Genomic DNA, 24,768 nt, shown 5'->3' on the forward strand with positions numbered 1-24,768 from the left:
AATGGGCTGCCGGCGTGCGTGGGGTGAATTGTCGGGAAGGGCTTAAATATATAAGCCCTTCCCTGCAATTCATCCTAAAATGTGTTAAAATTAAAAAAAATTGTATACTCACCTTTCCGCTGCAGCCGGAGTCCAGCCGCGGCCGCTGTCAGTTCTCCTGAACTGCTTCTCAGCACTAATCAGCCGGCGGGGCTTTAAAATCCCCGCTTGCTGAATGATCTGCCTCTGATTGGTCACAGCCCTGACCAATCAGAGGCAGGTTTCACTCACACACCCATTCATGAATTCATGAATGGGTGAGTGACTGCTGCCTCTCAGCGCTGAGCCAATCAGGGGCAGGTCTGACTCACATCCATTCATGAATTCATGAATGGGTGTGAGTGAGACATGCCTCTGATTGGCTCAGCGCTGAGCCAATCGGGGCAGGTCTGACTCACACCCCCTTCACACCCGCTGCGGCTGCCGGGAGAAGGTGAGTATATATATATTTTTTATTTTTACACATTTTAGGATGAATTGCAGGGAAGGGCTTATATATTTAAGCCCTTCCCGACAATTCATCCCGGGCTCGCCCGCAGCGCATTGCTTTAAATGGAGCCGGCTCTATTGCCGTCTCCATTGAATGCAATGCGCTGGACAGCTCCGGCCCGTTTCTAATGAAACGCGGCTAAGAGCAGATTTTCGGGCGATTTGCGGGCGACTTGCGCGCAGCGGTCACGCGATTTGCGGATGCGCATCCGTCATGCGATCCGCAAATCGCGTGAAAAAACGCCCGTGTGACTAAGGCCTTAAGAGGTAGAACTCATCGCAGATGTTCCTGTACTAACTGCTTTTCTCATTTCTTCCAGGCTGAGGAACTGACAAGTGACCCTATGGATTAAACCCTTTGCCAAAACTGCTGTCAGCAAGAGGACAGTGATACTGTTTACAGCTTCTGACCTTTTCATGAATCCTGCACCAATTTCCTACCCTGCAATGACTGTTAGCAGAAATCCTTCAAGCTCAAGTAAAGATTCTTCCAGGATAATCCATACACCTCCCCCATTCATTGTTCAAGTATGCAAAAATGTCTGCACAAGATGAGCACATGGATGGAAGAATGTGATCTTCTTGTGGGCACAGTCTTGTTATGCAGTGGTGTTTGTCAACAGTCATAGCTGGCATAGCTGCCACGCATCACGTCCCCCACCAGCTGTAGACCTCTGAATCACGCTCTTCATTTCTAGGGGAATATTCTCTATTCTCTTTTTCTTTCATGTTCCCCTCTCCAAGTCCCAAGCAAACCGTAAGAGAAATATTCTGATAGTATTCACGCAAGCTAACAGTTAATCTACTGTTTCTCCGTTATGCCATAAAGGCAGAATTTTCCATGGAAGACACTTTACTTAACGCTCATTTCCGTTTCCGTTTTTTTTTTCAATGATGCAATTCAGGGATAAATATGTTGCTGACATGGTACTACTTCCTGTCTCCCAAATCAGTTGTATACTGCTGTATTTTACTACTATATCCACAACAGTGACATTTATACAGTTTGTTCGCGATTTATGTGTTAGGATTTTTTTTGTTTTGTTTTTAAGCTTCTTATCACCAAATGACCAGAATGGGTGTAAACCTAGGATATCTGGCAAACATAGCAGTCTATTGGCAATGCTGTGTATGCATGTGTACCAAAACCACCACAGTACATGGGGTGTTTGCACCAAGCATTGCACTATATGGGTCTTCCATCACTTTGCTTTGAATAGTATATTCTGCATTTGGAAACCCTGATGGAAGCATAAGATAATGTCCCATACTTCCTGCACTGCCTGTGTAGGAGAAAGGGATTTCAGGTTACACTATTATATGGAAATCACAGTGGTGCCGAAAAGGCCCTTCCATACTAATCCTCATCATGTCTGATCTTTATTTTTCTATGGATTTTTTTTTTGTTTCTTGTTTTGGGTTTTTTTGTTGACTTTTGGGGGAGCATATTGTGAACGAACATCAATGGTACATTATTGCAGATTATATATGTATGTATATGTATATGTATATATATATATATATATATATATATATATATATATATAGTACAGAGGCAAATGATCTGTCTATACTCATTCTGTACTTGATTGGTATATGAAGACTTTTTCCTTTGCATTATGGCATTATGAATATAAATATATAAATATATTTTGTTATGTACAGAGATTAATCATTATGCATGAGTGTTAGGAAGCAGAAGCAATCTAGCTTTTTTTCCCTTCACATAAAGGATAAGCGCATGCGTCCCTATGGCGTGGCCACTGTAACATCAGAAACATAAACTGACTTACCCCACTACTGAATTTCTAAAACCTGTTATTACACCTTCCAGACCTGGCAATTATTCATTTTTTTAAATTAAATTTGTGTATTGGAAGACGTCCGGAAATCTTTGTACTGTAATATTTGTACTCATTAATTTTTTTCGTACCACTCATTGTCAGTCATTACAACAATGCATGTGGTAGATAATAGTACTCTTGACCATGTTTGCCCAACGCACCTGTGCTTGTACTCTAAATGCAGCATACTCCAACTAGCCCTCTCAGATCTGAATAACTGAGCAGTCACCGGTACCCATAGTTCACTAGATCAGCAAAAATGGCTAATTTCCTCCAGCACAATATATAAAGTTAACGCCCTAAAAGTAGATAAAATCTGTGATTTTCTTTAAATTATTTTTTACCCATTGGGCAGCTGCTTTGTTTACAAACTCATTACCCTTATTTTCTGGTCCTTCCATAGAGCACAGCATCATAGCACATCACCTAACTGTGAATCTACTGAACATGGTGAATTCCTCCATTTCGTGACTGTACTTCAGTATGTTTTCTCTCAGATACATATGTTCTGATCCAGGCTTCTGCTTCTTACAAAAAGGCCTTATTGTGAACACAAGGAGGAAGTGATTAGAGATTTGACTGAGGAGAATGCACATAAGTCAAAAATATTAATGGTAGACACACAGTATTTCCAAAATATTAATGGCTATAATTAATATGTTACTAGCTATAAGTGCGTCCCTTGTCAACAATTCTAGGGTTTTGATCAATTGATCTGTCCTCTAAAGCAAGGTGCTTATCTCTCCACTAAAGCTTGGAGCTTGGATCTATTTGTTAAGAACATTGGTGAAAGTCCAGAATCAAGGACCTTTTACTTATGTAACCATCTGATGTGTGCCATTGTAGTTTAGTGGTAACTCCTTTATGATTTTGACTCAAGGTGACCTACCAGAAGAAAATAAAAAGCCCTTTAATGTACATTGAAATGTGGAAATAATTTTTAAACATCTTATTTCTAAGCTGAAGTACGATTCCTCGAACTTGAAAGCCTGAGACTACACCACTGAGGGATTCTGCCCAGAACATTTCCTGTTATTAGGTGAAGTATCCTCATGGAGACCTTGTGTTGCTTTGAATCTCAAAATACGTGGACGTTCTCACTTACGACACCTGACAAATTAGAAGGGGACATGTCACCAAATTCTTAGGCTTTCGGGCTTTAACCCCTTGAGTGGCACGCCCGTAAATTTTCCGGGACGAGCTCCACTGCCGATAGGGATATAGCCCGGAAGATTTTCGGGCTATGTATCACTATGGGAGCTGCAGAGCACAATGCCACAAGCTGTGACATTGTGCTCTGCCTGCACAGTCCCACAGAGAACAAAGCAAGGGCTTTGAAAAACCAGCAGAAGATATTGCCAATATGCCGGCAATCTCCTGCTTCTAAGTCTCCTGCTTTGTTTATAGGTTGCCATAGAGACCATCAGCTTGTCAGAAGCAAGCCGACGGTCTCTGTGACAGGGAGAGCTGGTGCTTGGCTGTAAGAGGATAGCCAGGCACCAGCTCTTACAGCAGAGATCAAAGAAAACCTCTGATCTCTGCTGTGTTAACCCTTTACATGCTGCAGTCTATGTGACTGCGGCATGTAAAGGGCTGTCACTGCAGCATGTAAAGGGCTGTCACCATTGGACCCCCAGAAAGTGATCAGGGGGTCCTGATGGGTCCCTGTGGAAGTCCCCTAAAGGGACAAAAATTTAAAAAAAAGTTAAAAAAAAAAACAAGAGTAAAAAAAATTATTAAATAAAAATAAAAACACTTGTCTCCCTTTACTTTGTAAAAAATTTAAAATAAAATCACACATGTGGTATCCCTGCGTCGTAATGACCCAGAGAAGGAATTTGGTACATTATTTAACCCCTTAATGACATGGCCTCTTTTTTTCCTCCCCCCGTTTAAAAAATCATAACTCCTTTATTTATCCATCAACGTCACTGTATAAGGGCTTGTTTTTTTTTTTGCGGGACAAGTTGTATTTTTCAATGGTGCTATTTAAAGTACCGTATAATGTACTGAAAAACTTTTACAAAATTCTAAGTGGAGTAAAATTTTAAAAAAAGACATTCCGCCATCTTTCATGTGCGTCTTGTTTCTACGGCGCACAAACTGCAACAAAAATGAGCTGATAACTTTATTCTATGGGTCGGTGCGATTACTACGATACCAAACTTGTATAACTTTTTTTTTTGCTGTAGTACTTGTACATTTAATTTTTTTAAATTATTTTCTGCTGCATCTTCTGCGCGCAATAACTTTTTTATTTTTTTGTCGACGTAGTTAAATGAGGGCTCATTTTTTGCGGGATGTCCTGTAGTTTACGTTGGTACCAATCTGGAATACATATGACTTTTTGTTCGCTTTTTATTGCATTTTTTCTGGGAAACAGGGTGACTGAAAAAGTGCATTTGTGGCGTTCTTTATTTTTTTTTCGGACTACGTTCACTGTGCAGAGTAAATAATGCACTACTTTGATAGATCGGATTTTTACGGACGCGGCGATACCAAATATGTATTTTTCTTTTATGATTTAGATTTTTTTATTATAGATATGGCAAAAGGAAGGTGATTTAAACTTTTATTACTTTTTTTTTTAAGTGTGAAAATATGTCATGAAAAAGAAAAATAACTATTACGATTTGGTATTGGCATAATCATACTAGCCTGTAGAATTACTTTAATACATTATTTATACTGCTCAAAGAATGCAGTGTAAAATAAAAATAAAAAACATTCCAGAATTACAGATTTTGTTAATCTTGCCACTAGAAAAAATGGAATAAAAAGCGATCAAAATTTTAACTGTTCTAAAAAATAGATAAATGAAGACTAGAGTTCATCCCGCAAAAAACAAGCCCTTCTAGAGGGCCAGCAATGGAAAAATAAAATTAATACGGCTCTTGGAATGTGGCGACACAAAAGCAAACCTTTAAAAAAAAAATGCTTAAAATGTACAAAAATAGTGAAACATAAAAACTGTATAAACTTGGTATCGCCGGGACGATGTGACTCAGAGAATAATGTTATCACACTATTTATTCTGCATGTTGAACGCCGTACAAATGAAATCCAAAAAACAAATGGCAGAATTTCTTTTTTTTCCCCCAATCTCCCTACAAATGTTTTTGCAAAAGTTATGCAATACATTATATATACCCCAAAATGATGCCATCAAAAAGTACAACTTGTCCTGCAAAAACAAGCCCTCATATGGCCTGGTCAATGGAAAAATAAAAAAGTTATGGCTCTTGGAACGCAACTGCAAAATTAGTTGAAATTCAATGATTAGACCATTTAAAAAACCTGCCCTGGTGGGTACGACAGGGTGGTAGGAAACCCGCCACTCAAGGGGTTAATAGTCATATCTCAGCATAGAACCTTTCTACATTTTTCTTTCTGGTAGACATCCTTTTAAGTTCCTTTTGTGATCCCATAATAGTTTTAATTTTTTTTTTAGTTTCTGCATTTAAATGTATAACATGAAAACCTCAATCTTCAGACCAGAGGACAATCGAACAGTCATCTGTCCACCAGTTATGTAGTACAATAATGCGATAATACACATTCTACTAACATTTCCATAGGAGCATTTGTTCTTGAGAAGGACTGTATACTTGCATAGTTACTTCTGTGTCTCTTGTCCTGGTGCCCTTGAATTCCTTGCTTACTTACAATTGAGTACACCATTGGTGTCATTAACTTATAGGCCAATATAATGCATTTTGATGAAGGTGAATATGTTGCTGCTCTTACATTTTGTCGTATCAAAACTGCTTCTAACAACCAATAAAACTCCAGAATGCATTGCTTTTGTGCCATTCAGAAAATAAAGTTGGAAAAAGTCGATGAGGTTATTCTAAATAATCGTTTTATTTCAGGTAAAGCTATCATAATATAAAACATTTAGAGAACGTTTGCTTTTTATATTACAAGATTTGATGCTTAAAGGAAAACCCCAGAGAGATGAATGACAACTGCCACCCTTGTAATTTGCAGCAGGCCAATAATGCTGCTGAGGACTGTTTTATAGGCTCTGTTCGCATTATTGACATGGCAAGTTAGGGATTTATATTACAAATTGTAATATATATTTTAATTTTGCCTTCATTGCTCTGTTTCACTGCCACTGCTGTATGGAATTCTGTTGCTATCCAGACTATTCTGACTACGAGCAGTCTCTTCTGTAGTCAGGCGCTTTCAGTACAAGTATGGCCTTTAGGCTCCTCCGCTTATTGCTCCTGCAGCACCATCTTTTCTCAGATGCCACCTGTCAGATTGCAGAGACTGAGAAGAAGCAGCCCAACAGCAGCAGAGGGATCTGGAGGACTTGAGGAAATGCACTGGGGGAACCTCAATAATGCGGTGATCACAATGTAGGGGGACAAATATTTGCAGCATTTGAAAGGAAGCGCCCACTGGACTCTGATTTGGCACTTTTGTGAGTAGCCATACTAAAAAGATTAGAAATGGCAATTTCTAAAGTAAAACGCATCTTTTCAAGGTCCATGCCTATGCAAAATAGCATTTTTCAGTGTAAGGCCAGGCTCACGTGACCGTGTTGGTATAGCGGATTCCACCTACGGTCAAAGCTGATACTGGCGCAGATACCAACTGAAAGAAGCAGTGCAAAACCGAAAAACATGGAGGGACTTTGCCTTTAGGGTCGCCGAGGGTCGTAAATAACTAAACGGCCAACAACAGTCCATGACACAATTTTTAGTTTCAGCTGGAGTTTTTCTTGAGGACATACAGAAGAAGTACCGTAGTAGTGACAATATCATACAGTATTGTAAGCAGTTAAATTTAGAAGGCAGAAAATACCAATGCTTTCCTGGGAACCTTGTGTAGTTATCATTGTGATGGATAGCTAAGTATTCCCACCATGGCGGAGGAGTCTGCTTGCTTCCTGAATGAGTGTGTCTCCTTGGGTTTTGTCACTCCCCTTACTTTTTATGCTATGTCTGAGTATTCAAGACTTGTCATGTGACTTCCTCACAGGATTCATCAGAATACCCTTTAATGGCTGAGCAATTCTTGCAGTTTTTCCTTGCAGCTCCAAGCATTTAAAATAAAAATTGAAGCAATTTTGTAATTAGTCTAGATTAAATGTTTTGCGCATATAGCTCCTATACAGACCTGTGTGTACCCATGGTTATTACAACAAAACCCCATCCTCCTACGTGGCCCGGCCTAAAATAAAAAAGAGGGCATATTCGCCTGTCCTGGAGCCCCGGGATACAGCTAGGAGACGGTACCGGGCAGCGATTTCCAGGATGACGGTCCAGCGGATGTCTGCTGCCAATCAGAGGCCGCAGCATCACCATACATGTTTACCAGGAGCATGTATGGTGATGTATGTACAGTTTCACTGTGACCTCTGATTGGCAGCAGACGACACTTGACTTCCACTAGACCATCAACCCGGAAGTCGCCGCCGATACCGGCAGCACCTCTCGGCTAAGTCCCGAGGCTCTAAGATAGGCGAGTATGCCCTCTTTTTTTAATTTAGGCCGGGCAGAACAGAGCAGGTAGATGGGGTTTTGTTATAATGACAAAACTCTAAGTTTGTAGTCTTACCATGGAGAAGCAGATCTGCGCAGAAGCGGTATACACAAACTACTTGGAGATTGTTAATCAAGATCATCCGCAAAGTTTCTTTCTTTTTCATTTTGGATGCATCGGTTGCAAATAAGCACATAGCCTTTCAAATTGAATTGCAAGCTGATAGATGAGCCTTGCCAGTGATGGTCTCCGACTTGTTAATCCAATGTTACAATGTTTACAGGAAGGAATACTTTAGTCAATATGGTCTGTGTTAGCGTGGTTGTCATTTTAGAAGTCTCAAGCACAGCACATTCAGCATCTACAAGATAATGGAGTTAGCTGCTCCTTAATAGTGCACTCCTTTCCTTTATTTCCAGGTTGCCTCCTCCTTGTGGAGGAGTTTATAAAGGCGAGGGAGGAGATCATGGTCAGATTTGTCAGTATTTACATGATGTGAAACGGAATAGTTTTGCACCAGTGCAATGTAGCAGAATAGGTTCTAGTAAACAGTGCTGAACAGACTGTGTCATTACTCACATATACATTTGGTTGTATTCCTGTAGCAGAATGGACCCAAATGTGTTCAGCGTCAGGAAGCTGCTTGTCATGTCTGCTGCTCATGGAATTTTATCCTTAATGGTGCTGTAATAGGGGACTGAAATCTTCTTTACAGGAATGCATACATACAGATGCCTGTAATCCCTCCAAAGTAGGGGGGCTGCCTCATGCTGGGCTCAAGATTTAAAGGAGCACTATCACCTAGCAACCCCTAGCAGTGTAGTACAAAATGAAATAGTTTTTCAGCACTCGATCTGCTGATTAACTTTGCAAATCCGGTCTTTTAAAAAAACGTGCTATTGAACAAATGATTGCAAGTAAACAATACACAAGCCGCTTTTATGGGAAGCAAGTCAGGATTATTGCTTAACTGGAACAAAAATTATTTCTGGATTCCAAAGTTAGAAGCAGATCTTACTCTTACATTTTACATGTTTCTGCATTCATTTCAATGGCTCAAGGAAAAGAAATCACAAGGACATCACCAATGTATAATGAGAGTGAGGAGAGGGCAAAGTAATTTCACTCTGTACAAGGAATACATTGATGCGAGGGGAACTGTAACTTGTAATGACCCCTATTCATCAGCTCTCCCATTTGTACTCTTTTTAATAGGTCCCTTCTGTGCTTCAAAGACCACCGGTTAACAAGTATTGATTTGCCTGGCTTTGGTCTGGTGATCTTTTCTAACAGATATATGATTTATTAACAGTGGGAAAAGTATGACAAAGTATGGCTTTTAGACTGATTCATTAACATTGTGCAATAGTAAACTCTGCTAATATACATCTAAAGGGTCTTTAGATGTTTCTTAGTCCTTTTTTTAAATATGCATGTTGTCATTTAATTATATATATATGTATACATATATATATATGTGTATATATATATATATATGTATACATATATATATGTGTGTGTGTGTGTGTGTGTGTATATATATATATATATATATATATATATATATATATATATATATATATATATACTTGAAAATTGCTTCCCTAAACCAAATGACTATAAGTTGCCAAAGCATTGGCTTTGTCTCTACAGTGTTGCTAAGTGACTATGCCCAAAATTACTGTTTGTCTCCTGTCAAAAACTCATACCTAGCTTCTTAACACTTTTTTCCTGTCCCTCATGCCGATTACGTTACATAGCTTAAGTAAATATAGGAAAGCTCTTATGTTTTCTGCCATTTTATGTATGTGATAACAAATAAATATATATACATATATAAATGCTATATGGAGTGAAACGTATAACAGTTTTTATGGAAAATAAAGCGCCTGCAATCTCATAATTGATATGTAACAGTGCTAGAGACTTGAGTGCTATGGGACACCTTGTTTAAAAGAGCATTACTTCAATTAAGTATGATGTGTTTTTCTTTACTTGTGTATCCTGTTTTGTCTATAAAGTCAGAGATCGGATAGTATTACTTCACCTTAAGAATAGTGTCTCCTCTTTTCAAGAGTGTAGCCTTTCAACAACATGGCGTGCTATTCCCTTTTATGTCATGAAACGTTTCCTCTTCTGTGTGTAACTTCAGTTAATATAGGGTTAATCTCTAATTTCAGCTAATATAAATGAAGGAATAACTCAAGGCACGATGGTGCTCTCTATATCGTTGGAAGACCTGAGCGCCCCCGTTCTGAACAGTGTAAATTACAACAGCCAACTTATTTCTGTATGTCTTTTATTAATGTCAGAAACATAAGCCTAATGTATATTGTCAGAACACATTCACTTACACGTTGTTCATGACGGAATATCAGAGGTGTTTTCAAAGTTTACATGTTGTCACATGACCTGTGTAGCCTATGCCGGGTGCTTTTATTTTAAAATCATTTACACTATTAGCCACGGGAAGGCGACCAGCCCACAACTATACTACCTTTTATGCACCACCCTGATTCGGACACCCTTCCCCATTCCAATTGCAACAGAAAAGCAGTGCTTTACTCCACGTGATGTTAGTAGGTATTGCCTTGTGTATTTTAAATTGTAACCTAGTTTGTAACAAAAAAACAAACAAAAAACAAAAAAACAAGATGGTGATGCATGTAAATAAAGCATAATGGATCTCTGGCTTGGCTTTTTGTTTGAGATTTATTTCTTTATTAAAGAAAACAAGAACTGTTCCATTGCATGAGACTGTGATTGATTAAGTCACTATAAGGCCCAATGTCCATGGGCGGATCTGATTTGAGGAAGATCCGCAAGTCAAGGCGCCCATAGGGAAACATGGGCATCCACAAATGAAATAAAGCATAAGGAGTTGATTTGCGGACCTCTTGGTCTGGAAAAAAATCACAGCATGCTCCATTTCAGTGCGGATCCCACACGGATGGCTTCCCTTGAAGTCAATGAAAGCCATCCGACCTGTGGCCTGTCTACAGTTGAATTGCGGATTCCATGGGAAAGCAGGACTTAAAAAAAACAAACTACTAATGTGTGGCGGCGCGCCAACCGACACTTACGCACACATCCGTAGAGAATGAAATAGAAGACCAGTCCTCGGCCGTGGGCAGGGTCAGACTCTGCCACGGGCTACCACAATTGGAATCCGATCCACCTATGGACATGAGGCCTAAGTCAAATGGATAACATAAACAAGGTACAAATTAACAATATAACAAAGTCACAGCAGAACTATAAGATCCCTTTCACATGGTCTCATTTTGTGTGTATTCCATGCTGAAATCCGTGGTATTTCAACATTCAGTTGAAAGCTATGGCAATTCATGCTGTTATTCACAAGGCCTGGATTTTTCCATGTGCAGACTTTGAAATCAGAAGCATAACACTCTTACGAAAATACAACTCATTATTTGCAATGGGTGTATTTACATGGGCAATTTTTCCCTTGCAGCGATACAACGAGACAGAACAGTTGCAAGATGTTCTATTCTTGTGCAAGACTCTCCCATGAATAGATCATGCAGATGTGTAGTCTCCTACAACCACATGGACAGGGTGTCTTGTGAGCGGTACGATGCAAGCCGTGCCCGAGAATGTCAGACATGACTCGCTGTAGCCTGTGTGATTGCACCTTCGGATTTCTGCCGTGGGTTAAGTGTCAGATCTATTTGAGAAAATCAAATGTGGATCCCTAAGGTGATATCACTTTAAGATAACCACACTGAACCTCTGAAGTTTGTACTTGGCACAGAAGAATATAGAAACTGACAAGAAAACTTTTAATTTTCACTCATTTACCCATTGGGCAGGGAGCTATCATACAGTGATACAAATTCTATACGTTAGAAAATGCATAACAGTAGGATTACATCTGTGCTAATATTTATATTTTCCTGTTCTGTTACTCCTCCCTCACTCACGCTAATCGTTGTATAACACTCCCATTGTTTTCAATGGAGCCTCCCTCTTTCCAACACCACGATTTTCAAGTGGAGTCTGTTCTTTTTTGGACATCTAGCGCACCTCCTCAACAATGAGATATGCTAAGCTCCACTTTCGGCCATAGACAGAAGTGAAAGTAAAATCCCGGCAATGCCACCGCGATTGAAATAGCCTGTGTGCTTGAGGCCTTACAAGAGCAAAAAAATGTAAATAACAAGCTCCAGATACATCACATGATGGTAGCCGACAGAGTTCATTGAATATATCAAGGTTCGTTGATTTACCGGTTAAAATAATGCAGCATGTTGCAATATAGTTTCACCTTTTTTAACAGAATTTGTGACGCCGATGAGTACCTTGCCTAAGGCTATTTTCACATTTTTCACAAGTTTTACAGACTGCGTTATTAGTTACAGAAGAAAAAAGGTATACCAACGAAAACCTGCTCAACATAGGCCAAAAGGGCACACTTTTGCCTATTGCCAGCTGTATGGGGGTTTGTGGACACATCTAATGTATGCACAAGGAGCTTTTTCAGTGCATATGGCAAAGAGGCAGTACAAAACTCATTGTCAAAGCAGCCTAAGGCCGGGCTCACAAGCATGTTGGTACAGCATTTTCTGTGTGCGGGTCTTGCACGCGTAATATGCTGTACCAATCTGCCATGTTGACACTTACACAACTTGTGCAGAACATATTCACAAGAAAAATCACAGCATGTTGTATTATGTGCGCTATCTTTTCTCCTTAGGGAGAGAACTGTGGAGGTATTATTCCATCTCCCTTATTTGTGTATTGTGTGCGCATACACTCCAATATAGTACATGGCTATGAGAAGCACGTAGCCAGTACTCAATGTCATTGCGTTCTGGCTGCATGTCGTGCACATATATGGACAGATGAGGCAAAATTGGAACTTTTTAGCACAAATCTAAAATGCTTTGGAGAACTCTAGAACTCTTTTGCCATATGCATTGTCTGGTGCCAACTGACTCTTATCTTTTTGTCTAATTTTTTCTCTCTTCTCTATTTCTTTTCCCTTCCCTAAAGCCCACCCTGAGAAATAGACCAAGTCTTTTTGTTGGTCACCCGCTCCATATAATAAAATGGGAATATTAACGTTCTGTACATACAACACCAGGGGCCTCAACAAACCGGTGAGACGGTCACAAATTTTATATAGACTCCACAAAAAAGAATACTAATAGCTATGTTTCAGGAGACCCATTTTGTGGCCTCTGGGATCCCTTGTCAGGATAAGTACCTACTACACGCTTGGTGTGGACACGCTGGAGGGAACTCTATGATATAGAGACCAAGGCTACTCACCCCACTGGTGGTGAACCCCGAGTTATCGCCTACAATGTCACACACCTCTTTTATGCCAGAAAGGGAGTTTCCCTGTGTGCGAGATGTCATAGCTCCAGGGGGAATGAGAACCCTCATAGACTTAAAGAGAGAACACAACTTGCCAAGGGGATGCTGGCTATTGTACTTCCAACTGCATAGTTACATTACCACGTTTGCCCCATATTTGGACCTGACAGCTAATCTCACAGCATTTGAATGACTATGCACGGTGCAGGAGGCGCCTGAACATGTGATCTCACTAGTGTATGCGCTCCTGCTGGAAGGGCGGACGAGGAACTCCGACCCCAGCTGGATCAAGAAATGGGAGGAGGCCCTGGGGAGACCCGTTCCCGGAGAATTCTGGTCCAAATCCTATGCCCTGTGACATAAAATAAATATATCACTTAGACTATAGGAGCTCAACTTCAAAATAATATTACAGTGCTATAGGACCCCAGTCAGACTGCATAAAATATACCTCTCAGTTTCTAAACAGTGTTGGAGGTGCATGTCATACAGGGGTTCCATGCTGCACATATGGTGGGACTGCCTGTTCATTGCCTCCCTGTGGCAAGATGTATCTGATTATATCGAGCTGTGTGTGCATCCTCCCTGCAGTTCACGCCAGAGTTGGCGCTCCTGTCTATCCCCCCGGATCCAATCTCTCAGCTGAAAAAGGGTCTACTCTGGCACTTTATTATGGCAATGTGACAGGTTATTCCCAGATATTGGACACAGAGTGTTGCAATCTTGAAAGTAGTGGGGTTGAAGGCCATGGATTCCTTGAAATACATGGAGGAGCTCAGAATTAGCCACCTTGAAACAGAATACTTAAAATTGTATGCTGCCTGGGCTGTTTGGGTGGAGTTCCGAGACTCCCCCAATCTCACATCTTGGCTGAGGAGTGAATTGATATTGTGAGAGGCTCCTAGTGATTGTATGCAGAAATTTGGAAAATTCCCATAAGCGATACTGGTCTATGGTGTCAAGGTATCCTTCTCTTCCTAAACCTCTCTATGACCCTTCTTCCTGATTTCTTTTCTCCTCACTTTCTCTTGAAAGTAACAAGAAGGGATGCTGTAGTGCTCGTTAGGCTCTCTCTGGGGGTCCCTACAGCCAGATGATTGGGGGGCTTGTTAGAGGGAGTTCATAGAACGAGATAAAGAATAATGTTGAAATGTTTATTCCCTTTTCTTTACACATGCAACAGAAGATGAAACATTTGTTCTGTCAGAAGAAGACATCAAACTAATAATGTTATATATGGTTGTGGACAATGTCTCTGTATTTGTGAACAGTTTGATAATTAATGTCCTATTTCTAAAACTCGGAATGTAATTTTCATATGGAAGTTCAATAAAATCATTTTGAACATAAAATGCACACCAAAACGTCATTCCATAGATGAAAGATGGTGGATGGAGCATTATTTGGGGTTTGAGGCTGCTTTGCCTAGATTTCTTGTGATCGTTGATTGAACAAAGAATTCTAAGATGTATCGAAACGTTTTACAGGAGAATGTAAGGGCAGCAGTCCATGAACTCAAGCTGGAGAAACGTTGCACGATGCAATAAAACAATGATCCAAAGCAAAAAGTAAGTCAGCTAAGAAATGATTGAAAAAAGATTGTTTTGGAATGGCCGAGTCATTTCCCTGACCTTAATTCTATTGTGATGCTGTGACTGACATGACCTGAAGAGGGCTGTGCACACAAGGAAACCTAGAAATATGGATGAACTAAAACACATTTACATGGAGGAAGCTTTAAGTTACACCTCTGAATATTTCCATAACTGCTGATGCATGTTAGTAACCATCTTTTTTTCCCCAGAGGAGATCTGCATATAACATACATCTGTATTTCATTTGAAGTAAGCTGCAGATTGCTATTTTCTCCATGAAGATGGAGCACACTGCTTTAAGCAATATGGTTATTCTTCAAGGATTGTAAATTCTGTAAGGGAAACTTACATCCCTGTGACCATTAGAAATCCCAAATCCCTACACACTCATACAGAATTATTAACGTTTGTCTGTAGAAATGACACACATATATAACAAATGTCTCCTATATTTATCTTTACATTGTACTATCTTTAAAGATCTACAATAGTTAGTTTGTATTCAAAGTACGAAATATATGACGTTTTGTGGGAGTTGCTATATATTACTAAAAGTATGACATTTTGTAATTATCTTCATTATTAATAAAACAGTACTTATGGGTTATCTGTCACCACTTTTTAAATGAATTCAACAAATGTTTAACCAATACATATACGTAAAAAAACAGTTATTTATTTCTTAGGCCTCATGTCCACGGGGAAAATCAGGCCCGCTACGGATTCTCCATGGAGAATCTGCAGCGGGTCCCTCCTGCCCCGCAGACATGAGGCATTAAAATAAGAATTAACTCACCTCTCGCCCGCTCCGGATCTTCCCTTCGCCGCGGCTTCATCTTCTCTCCGTCGCGGCCGGATCTTCTTTCTTCGGTCCGGCGGATGCGCAGGGCACGTCGGTTGCGGAAGGAAGGCCACAGGGCTGAAACGTTGCTTCTGTTGGTGATGGGGCAATAAACTACTTTTTTACTGCATCCCTATATGATGCCGGTTTTACTTTTTCATATGGATTCTGCTTTGGATTTTTTTTTTTTGTTTGATTGAACTCCTTTCCTGGCTGCTGCCTGATCCAGTGTGGGGTGGTCTTTGATGCTGCTGGTACAACCTTTTTTATAAAAATTATGTAGTTGATTTTCTTTATGTCAGAAGAAATCAATTACCTCCTGGGGGTAGTATTTGAAGGCAGCAGCCTATGCTATGTGTGTGTATGGTGGAGGGATAATGGAGCATGGACATTGTTGTTGGGGGAGGGGGAGGGAAGCCAGGACATGGCTGCTGCTGGGCAAAACTGAGGCCAAGAGATGGCTGCTACTGATTCAGAAGTTGTAAAAAAGGCCTCATTCACATCTGCATTAGAGCTCTCCATCCCTCTGTTCCATTTTAGGATCAGAGAAGCAGAATTAATAAAGAATTAAACATTTCAATTTTTTATCCATTGTTACTTATTTTTTACTGGAACAAAATTTTTTTACTGGAGAAAAATTGATAAAAGTACAATTCAAACTGAACATACAAAAGTTAAATAAATATAAAAATGTCTAGAGTTTATCAATCTTTACAAAATTAGATTTTTATGAAGCATTTAGTAAAAGTATTTTTTTCCATTCGAGGATTGAAGGGACATTTTACTTCCTGTAGAACTATTTTTACTTTACTGGGCCTTAAATTAACAATTGAATTATCACAAACCAAGTTAAAAGATTTATAAGATTTTAGGCAACTCCAGAGTAAGGCCTTAGTCACACGGGCGTTTTTTGCCGCGATTTGCGGATCGCATGATGGATGCGCATCCGCAAATCACGTGACCGGGGCCGAAAAATCGCCCGAAAAAACTGCTCCTAGCCGCGTTTCAATAGAAACGGGCCGGAGCTGTCCAGCGCATTGAATTCAATGGAGCCGGCAATGCGCTGTGTAAAAAAAAAATATATATATATATATACTCACCTTGTCCCGGCAGACGGAGTTCAGCGCGGCCGGCCTGCAGTGGGTGTGAGTGAGAGCTGCCCCTGATTGGCTCAGCGCTGAGCCAATCAGAGGCAGCTCTCACTCACACCCATTCATGAATTCAGGTAGTTGTATTATTATGGGGTCTGAGGTCCTAAAGTTACCAAACTATACATGGTCAGAGCCAACCTACCATTTGCTGTTAAAAGTTAAAGGAGATGTCCCGCGCCGAAACGGGTTTTTTTTTTTTTAACCCCCCCCCCCGTTCGGCGCGAGACAACCCCGATGCAGGGGTTAAAAAAACCACCCGCACAGCGCTTACCTGAATCCCGGCGCTCCGGTGACTTCTCTACTCACCGCTGAAGATGGCCTCTTCCTCCGTGGACCGCAGCTCTTCTGTGCGGTCCACTGCCGATTCCAGCCTCCTGATTGGCTGGAATCGGCACGTGACGGGGCGGAGCTACACGGAGCTACACGGAGCCCCATAGAGAACAGCAGAAGACCCGGACTGCGCAAGCGCGGCTAATTTGGCCATCGGAGGCCAAAAATTAGTCGGCACCATGGAGACCAGGACGCTAGCAACGGAGCAGGTAAGTAAAAAACTTTTTATAACTTCTGTATGGCTCATAATTAATGCACAATGTATATTACAAAGTGCATTATTATGGCCATACAGAAGTGTATAACCCCACTTGCTGCCTCGGGACATCTCCTTTAAGTTTTAAGAGAACTTCTCAGTGAAAAATTGTAACAACAATTCAGGAGTATAAATAATATTAAGAGTTGTGTCTGTATACAAGATAAACTTAGAGATAATGGGGGAATATCTTAAAATGTATTTCTCAATGCCTGCTCTAAAACGCATCGACTTCCCCAGGTCAGTTCTCTATTTACTTTTGTACCATGATAGTAACAAGATAAAAACACATTATCTGGGAACTATATGTTTTAGATAGAATACATTTTGTATTTTTGGATAAAATACGTTATTTACTTTGAATTATCAAAAACCTTCAACCTCTTCTGAAAGACTATAGCACGAGTTGCTGAGTTATGCTGGAAGTATCTTAAGTCAAAAGCACAGGGCAACAAAATATCCTTACTGTATAGCCTTTATGATTTACTGCAACCGTTTTATATAAGCTTACCCTATACTATACTTGACACCTCCCAGCTGCCCTTTTTTTTCAGTTAGATTTTTTAAACTCTACTTTCAAAAAATCCTAACTTTTATTTTTCCGGTGACACAACTACATGAGGGCTTGTTTTTTGAGAGGTGAGTTATATTTTTAAATGCTACCATTTAACCACTAGCATACCGCAAGGAGTCGCAATTGCCCTCTGCCATGTACTGTTGCACACTGCAGCATATATTTTATCACCACCCCAAATCTAGTGAGCAGGTTGCCTGTGGGTGGATCCCAGGGAAGGGAGGGACCGCCGCCCGGGCAGCAGCCGGCAGGCAATTAAACAAAATGTGCTGCTCGCACGTAGAGACGGAGCGGGGTAAAGGGTTAATCCCCCATTGCTCCGCTTTCTGTCCCTTGCTATGGGGAAATCCCTCATAGCTCCGCGGAATCTCCCTGCTATGGGGAAATTTAGACGGATATCCCCATAGTGGAGAGTGAGTGAGCGGGGCTTGAAAGAGTGGGCGGGCTATAGGGATTCATATAGCTATTCCCTATAGCAAACCATAGGGAGTGGGCTAAAGGGTGATCCATCTATCCCCCCCCCCCTCCTTACATGCTCTTGGGAGAAGCCCTGTAACCCCGCCCCACTCTCTTTCCCCACAATAGGGAAATCACTGGTGAAGAGAGGTGGGGGGAGTCCCCTACTGCCCACTGCTGCTGGGAAATTGCCCAGCATGGGGGCAGGAGGAATACCCCACTGAAAGGCCAGAAGCACCTGTAAGCAACAGGGAAGCTATTCTATGTGCAGGAGTTTCTATTAATTCCTGCTCCCATAGGAGTCAATGGAAACTCCTGCCTGTCTCACACCGAACATAGTGCATTTTCTCTCTTTCTTAGATCTGCGGCATTTTGCGCCTCCAATTTCATGCATATTAATGCTTCTATAAGAACCAATTGGTTTTTTTAGAAGTGTTCATTTTGCGCACACAAAAAGCACGCTCACCTGACCGAGGCCTGAGACTACAGTTGTGATCCGCCACAACTACAGTCTGTCAGTGCACTGCTGGCCGTGTGATTGGTCTGTGATATGGACCATGCTTGCGTAATCTGGGTATCTCCAGTATGTAATTATATCTATACAGCTGGATGTTCACAGATGTACACAACAGAAGGTGTAAGAAAGTGTAAGAGTAAACTCAAATCTCTGTCACGGAGGGGAGGGGGGGGGGAGAGAAGTTTCGGTACATGTATATTGCGGTTGAGGGAAAGAGACATTTAGCCACACATATACTGGTGCGGAAGGGGGAGAGAGACATTTGTTGGCAAGGATGGTGAAGCGAGAGGTTTGACTAATTGTGTACTGCTTGGGAGGCGGAAAGAGAAGATTGGTCACACATACTACTGGAGAGAGGGAAGAGAGACATTTGATCACACATATATCACTGAGGAGTGGGAAGAAATTGTTCAGCCATGCATATAATGCTGGGGAGAGGGAGAAAAACAATTGGTTACACATATACAACTGATTGTCCTCTGGCCTCTTGGCCAGAAAAGTTGGAAAAGAAAATGTGCCGAGTATTAATGGGGGGAGCACTACTGCCAATCCATTTGGATCCCAATCAAGAGGTCAGCAGAGTTGTAGAAAAAAGTCTCCGAGCTAATGGTGAACAGAGTCTCACTGACTAATTGGCCTCCAAGTTGTTTACATCAAGGTTTCAGTTTTTTTACTCCAAGAAATAGCACAGGAAACTGCTACATAATGCAGTATGTTTTTTCTGCAATGGCAAACTATGGGTAACGGATGCCACTAAGCATTCTCTTCATATTCTGTAATATGTAGTAGCTCATGTTTACATGTGCACCTTAAAAATGTAATGTAAAAAAAAAATGTATGTTCTGCTGTGACTACCAGAGACAGGAAGAAATGCATTGATGTGACTGCTGGAGGAAAGGTAAAGCTGTCTGTCCATGGGCGAGTTGTCATTGCGAGATCCGTGGCAATAAATCGCCCGCGGAGCTCGCATGACACGCGTTCCATAGGAGAACTATGGAAAGCGCAGTCCGATGTCCACAAGCAGAGAATCATAGAGATTCCCCGCTCGTGTGATTAAAATCGGGGCATGCTGCGATTTGCCGTGATTCTCCGCGGTGAGCCTATCTATTAGATAGGCTCATCGCAGAGACATTACAGTGCTTCCCCCTCCTCCCCCACGGCGGAACATTGCCATGGACAAGTCATTCACAGTAAACTGAACAACATATTGTTCTATGTAGACAGGCAGGCGTTCACTAATGAACGACTGCCTGCTTACTGGAAATGGAGACGGGCGGGCCAGAACAATCTCCTGGCTGGTCCACCTCCATTCATTCAGTGATTCTTGTTCCTGTGTAAAAGCACAGAAATGATTATCGCTGGGACAAGCTGTCGGGCATAGAGGATACTGCATATTTTTTTGCATGAACAAAATGTGTGTTCAAAATACGCTTATTTCAACAAACACATTTTGCGCACACAAAACACTACAAAAATACATTTGTGTGAATCCATCCACATAAGCAAGACTTACAGGGGTTCTCCAGGTAGCACCAGCTGTCTGTCCCAGAGCCAAAGCGGAAGCCACTGCTCTGACCTCAGTGTAGTGCCCGGCGCTCGTAATTGCAGGTGAAGCTCCCATTGATTTTAATAAGAGCTGTGCCTGCCATTATGAGCATCGGCCACTGCACAGAGTCTGGAGCAGTAGCTCCAACCCCAGTGTAGCCCAGCACTGACAGATGGTGCTGCTTGGAAGACCCCTTTACAGCACCAAGCTTCACCGAGTTCTCTGATAATCTGATTCTTACATCAACCTGTAGTGTCCCAGTACACCATCCTGGTCCCCTCCATAAATGTCATACATGTTTGTCCTATGTAGATGCGCTGTGCACAGCTTGTCTTGTCATATCCAGTATGTGTGTTGTACAGCTACGGCATTGAGAGGTTAACTCTAATAAAATCATTGCCTGCCTGTAAATGTATCAGTCTGTCATGTCATGTATAAGTGAGGATATAAATAGGAGTGTTTGAGAGCAGGAAGAGGTTTTTAATCTGTGTTCAGAAGGGTCCATCTTCAGAGAGTTTTATCTTGTCTGCTACCAAACACAGTGCCACATCGAAGCACCTTCAGTTTCCTTGTGGTGAAGATGGAGGAGAAGGAGAGATATCTTGTAGCGACTGCAGTCTGGATGTGAGCGGAGTGCGCCCCAAAAACACAATAGAGAGAGCACTCGTAAGTAATTCTGTACTGAGAAACCCAGTGCAGAGGTATTAATTCAATCCCACAAGTTGTTCCTATACGGCCACCCAAAGCCTGGATCAGTGTGTAGAAGTACGCTACTCAGTCACACCCACGCGCCTCCAGTGTGAGGTGTTAATCTCTAAAGTAAATAATTGCTGCCAAAGAGTCTGTGGAGTGACCCCTACCACCTTCCTCCTCTAGAGTGCTCCCAGTCCAGGAGAGGTACCTTACAGATAATGTGGACTGTAGGACCGGTGTCATCCTGTGTATCCTCCTTGACCTCTGATCTCTGTTCTACCTGCATGGTGAAGAATTGTACCTAAATTACTGTAAATAATTATTTTTCAAAAGTTATTACAAGTAAAGTTTATACTGGGCCCTAACCGTTCCTGGGAACCAGAGGTACTATACACCAGTATCTGTGTTCATTCTCCGCTGTGTAGCATATCAGTGTGTGGGAACGGTGGCGTCACCCATGCCAACTACAACCCCCCTCATCCTGTTTATTGGCATTCCCTATCATAGGAGTGTTGAAGGTGTCCTGCAATCTCGCTCTGGCCTTGGCTACATGTCATCCCTCTGGGACCATAGCCTGGTAAGTGCCGCCGTGACAAGCCAACACTTATCCCTCCCAGCTCTTCACATTGTCAAGTATCCAGGGTAATGCCTCTGGGGTGTTGCAAACCCATGTTGGCAACTTCATGGATGCTGTTAGCAGATGTCACCTTTGGCAATCCATTATGTATCAGATTAAAATGACTTAAACATGGCAGTATTGAATTGATGTGTCATGTCCTCATGCCAGCAAGGCCAGGACTGCTGACTCCAAGGGTATCACTTATTTTCCCTCTACTCCCACCTATTACCTTGTAAAGGTTCTTCTAAGTTTTAGGACCTATAATCCTTCTTTTTTTTTATTTTTCCGCATGCAATAACATGAAATTTAAACTGTTAAAAAAGAGAATTTTGTCTTGTTCATTTCATCATTTGCAAATACAATCCATAGTGGTGAGCATATTTGTGCTTGTCTGAAGCCGCCCTAAGGCTGTGGCTCACATGAGTGCATATCGTGTGCATGCAGGATGCGAGATATACGCGCAGCACACAGTTAGTATGCAATTACGTTGCGTACTGGTTATGCGCCGCTCACCCCGCCATGTAGTATCTTGGCACATAAGCTTGCATAATACGCGCCAAGATAGGACATTCTGCAATTTTCTTGCTCACGTATTTCACATAAGTCATGTGAGCTGCAACATGGCCGCCTATGCCGATTGGTGCAGTGTATTACGCGTGCAAGGCCTGCACGTGGAATACGCTGTACCGATACACTTGTGTGAGCGGGCCTAACTCCATTCAAAAGGATGGAGTTCATATTCGTGCAAGTTTTGTGTGCCTAGCAATGGACAAAACTCAGCCGAGATTCTCGCTTGTGTGCATGCAGCCTTATTCAGGGCAGGAAAGCAAATCGACTCAGCACAGATACTAACCTATATTCCTTGCTGCTGGAAAAGGTCTCAGGTGCGGAGTCCTTACAAGCTCCTCTTATATGCACTGTTTAGTTTCCAAAATGACTTGCAGTACTCGTATGTTTCATTGGTTGTAATCCTATCGGTTGTTTGCAAAAGTCCACAGAATATCTTGTTTGCTGGCATGTCTCCACTAAGATGGGCTAGCGTACCAGCAAGGCACAAATATCATATGGATTTGTTTGACTTGTACGCCTTGCCGTAACCCAATGCAAATGTTTCTGTAGAAATCAGGCCCAACAGCAGCATATGTAAAGTCAGGAGAATAGCTTAATGTCTTAGCTTTTGGAAAATGGGAGGGTTATTTTATAACCTTACAGCATAGGTTAATCTAGATGTTCCCAAAGTGATCTATTTGGAGCCCCAGAGGTCGATTTTGACTTGCTGGTGGTCCATGTCAGCAATACAAAAATTGGAGGGTGCACCAGATGTAAAGGGGGGTCCACATGAACGGCCCTTCTTTAGGCAGGTCACCAACACTTATGTCTATTATAAGTTTTATGTGTACAGAAAACTTATAATAGACATACAAATTACTTACCACTTTAATATTTCATAAAACTGTTTATGTAGAGTTTGCGCAAAACTTCTTGGGCTCTGGCGATAGAGAAAACAGACCTGTGCAGTAGCTAATTTACCTATAAAGTTCCTACTGCGCATCGTTTTCACGTGATCCACCAGAGCCCAAGACGTTTTGCACAAACTATACCCATCTGCGTAGTGTTCTGCTGTGTTCATGTACAAGTTTTTACAAGTTCTCATACTGAAAGCAACGCATCGCATGCGTACCTATTGCTTATCCTGCATTATGGGCTATCGCAAGGAAGTTTTTGATAGCTTTTCCATCTTCATACCTCATTGTTAGGGGTTTTAGCGCAGTCGCCAATCTGCTTACGAAAAAAAGAAATTGATTGCAACTTACTGGACGTGGAGATTTGAGACTATACCACAGTAATTTGAAGCCAAATATTGAACATCAGGCTTACCCCTCCCATTAGCAACATTATTTGTGTATTTATTTTTTGTAAGAATTTTACTAGGTTCTGATTTGTTTTGTCCCAAATCCAAATATTTACCTGCATTTTGTGTCTTTTCAATAAAGATCTGAATAAAATTTGTACATGTGTTTCTTTTTTTATAATTGTGCACTCTACAAAACCCTATCTAAGGACTCGGTCAGATGAGCTTTTTTTTTTTGCGCCACATATGTGCAAAATGTGTGTGACCGAAGCTCCGTGCTGTTTTTTACATGTGTGTGGAGCAGCTGTGCTTGTAGAAGCGCAGCTGCTTCACAAAGCTCTCCTCATCACTGAACACTGTGACAGCACTGTCACAGTGTTCAGTGATGATGGGACTCTCCGCGGGGATGAAAGAATCCCCTACTGCAGCTGTCGCAGCTGTGGCAGAAGACTGTGATGCTATTCCATTGCTTTCAATGGGGCCAGTGCTACTGCCGCCCCATTGAAAGCAGTGGGAGCGGATCGCTATCCCCTGCTGCGGCTGTGACAGCTGCAGCAGGGGATTTCTTGGATGTGAAACCCCTGGATGTTGTAACATCCAGGGGCTTCACCCTGTTGTCAATGGGGCCAGCCCCATTGAAAACATATGTAGAAGATGAGCTCCTCTGCCACAGCTATGGCAGGGGATTCCTTGACCCCCGCGGATGAATTCAATGAATGTCTGAGCACTGCCTATGATTGGCTGAGTGCTGCCTATGATTGACTGAGCTCCATGACCAATCAGTGGCGGCGCTCAGCTGTCATTCAATGATTGGTCACAGCTATCTCTGATTGGTGCTTTTGCGATAAATCTAGTTTTTTCCAGGAGTGAGGAAATTGTGTCCCAACAACTCCAAGATAGGTGTCTTTCTTGCCTAGTAATCATCTCAAGAACTTGTAAACTACTTCTATAGCTGATCTGCTTGGTATCTTGGCCTCCTACAGACAGAGAGGTACAGGTACAGTATTGCTTTGCAGTCTATGACACTTCATAATGGATCTATACAAAATGGATTCTATGTTTATGGGCCCTAAAAGATGTCTTTCTCACCATGACTGGGTTCAAGACAAAAAGTTTATTCACAGTTG

General features: G+C 41.6%; 1 protein-coding gene across 1 annotated transcript in view; it reads left to right on the top strand.

Moving 5' to 3' along the window:
- Positions 1-10,559, top strand: part of FOXO3 (forkhead box O3) — a 121,703-nt gene extending 111,144 nt beyond the window's left edge. Inside the window, exon 3 of the mRNA XM_066607493.1 lies at positions 849-10,559. The gene's annotated coding sequence lies outside the window, so the exon portion shown is untranslated. The remainder of the gene's footprint in view (positions 1-848) is intronic.
- The last annotated feature ends 14,209 nt before the right edge of the window (positions 10,560-24,768 follow it).

The sequence above is a fragment of the Eleutherodactylus coqui genome, chromosome 1 (genome assembly GCF_035609145.1).
Source record: "Eleutherodactylus coqui strain aEleCoq1 chromosome 1, aEleCoq1.hap1, whole genome shotgun sequence".
Lineage (NCBI taxonomy): Eukaryota > Metazoa > Chordata > Amphibia > Anura > Eleutherodactylidae > Eleutherodactylus > Eleutherodactylus coqui.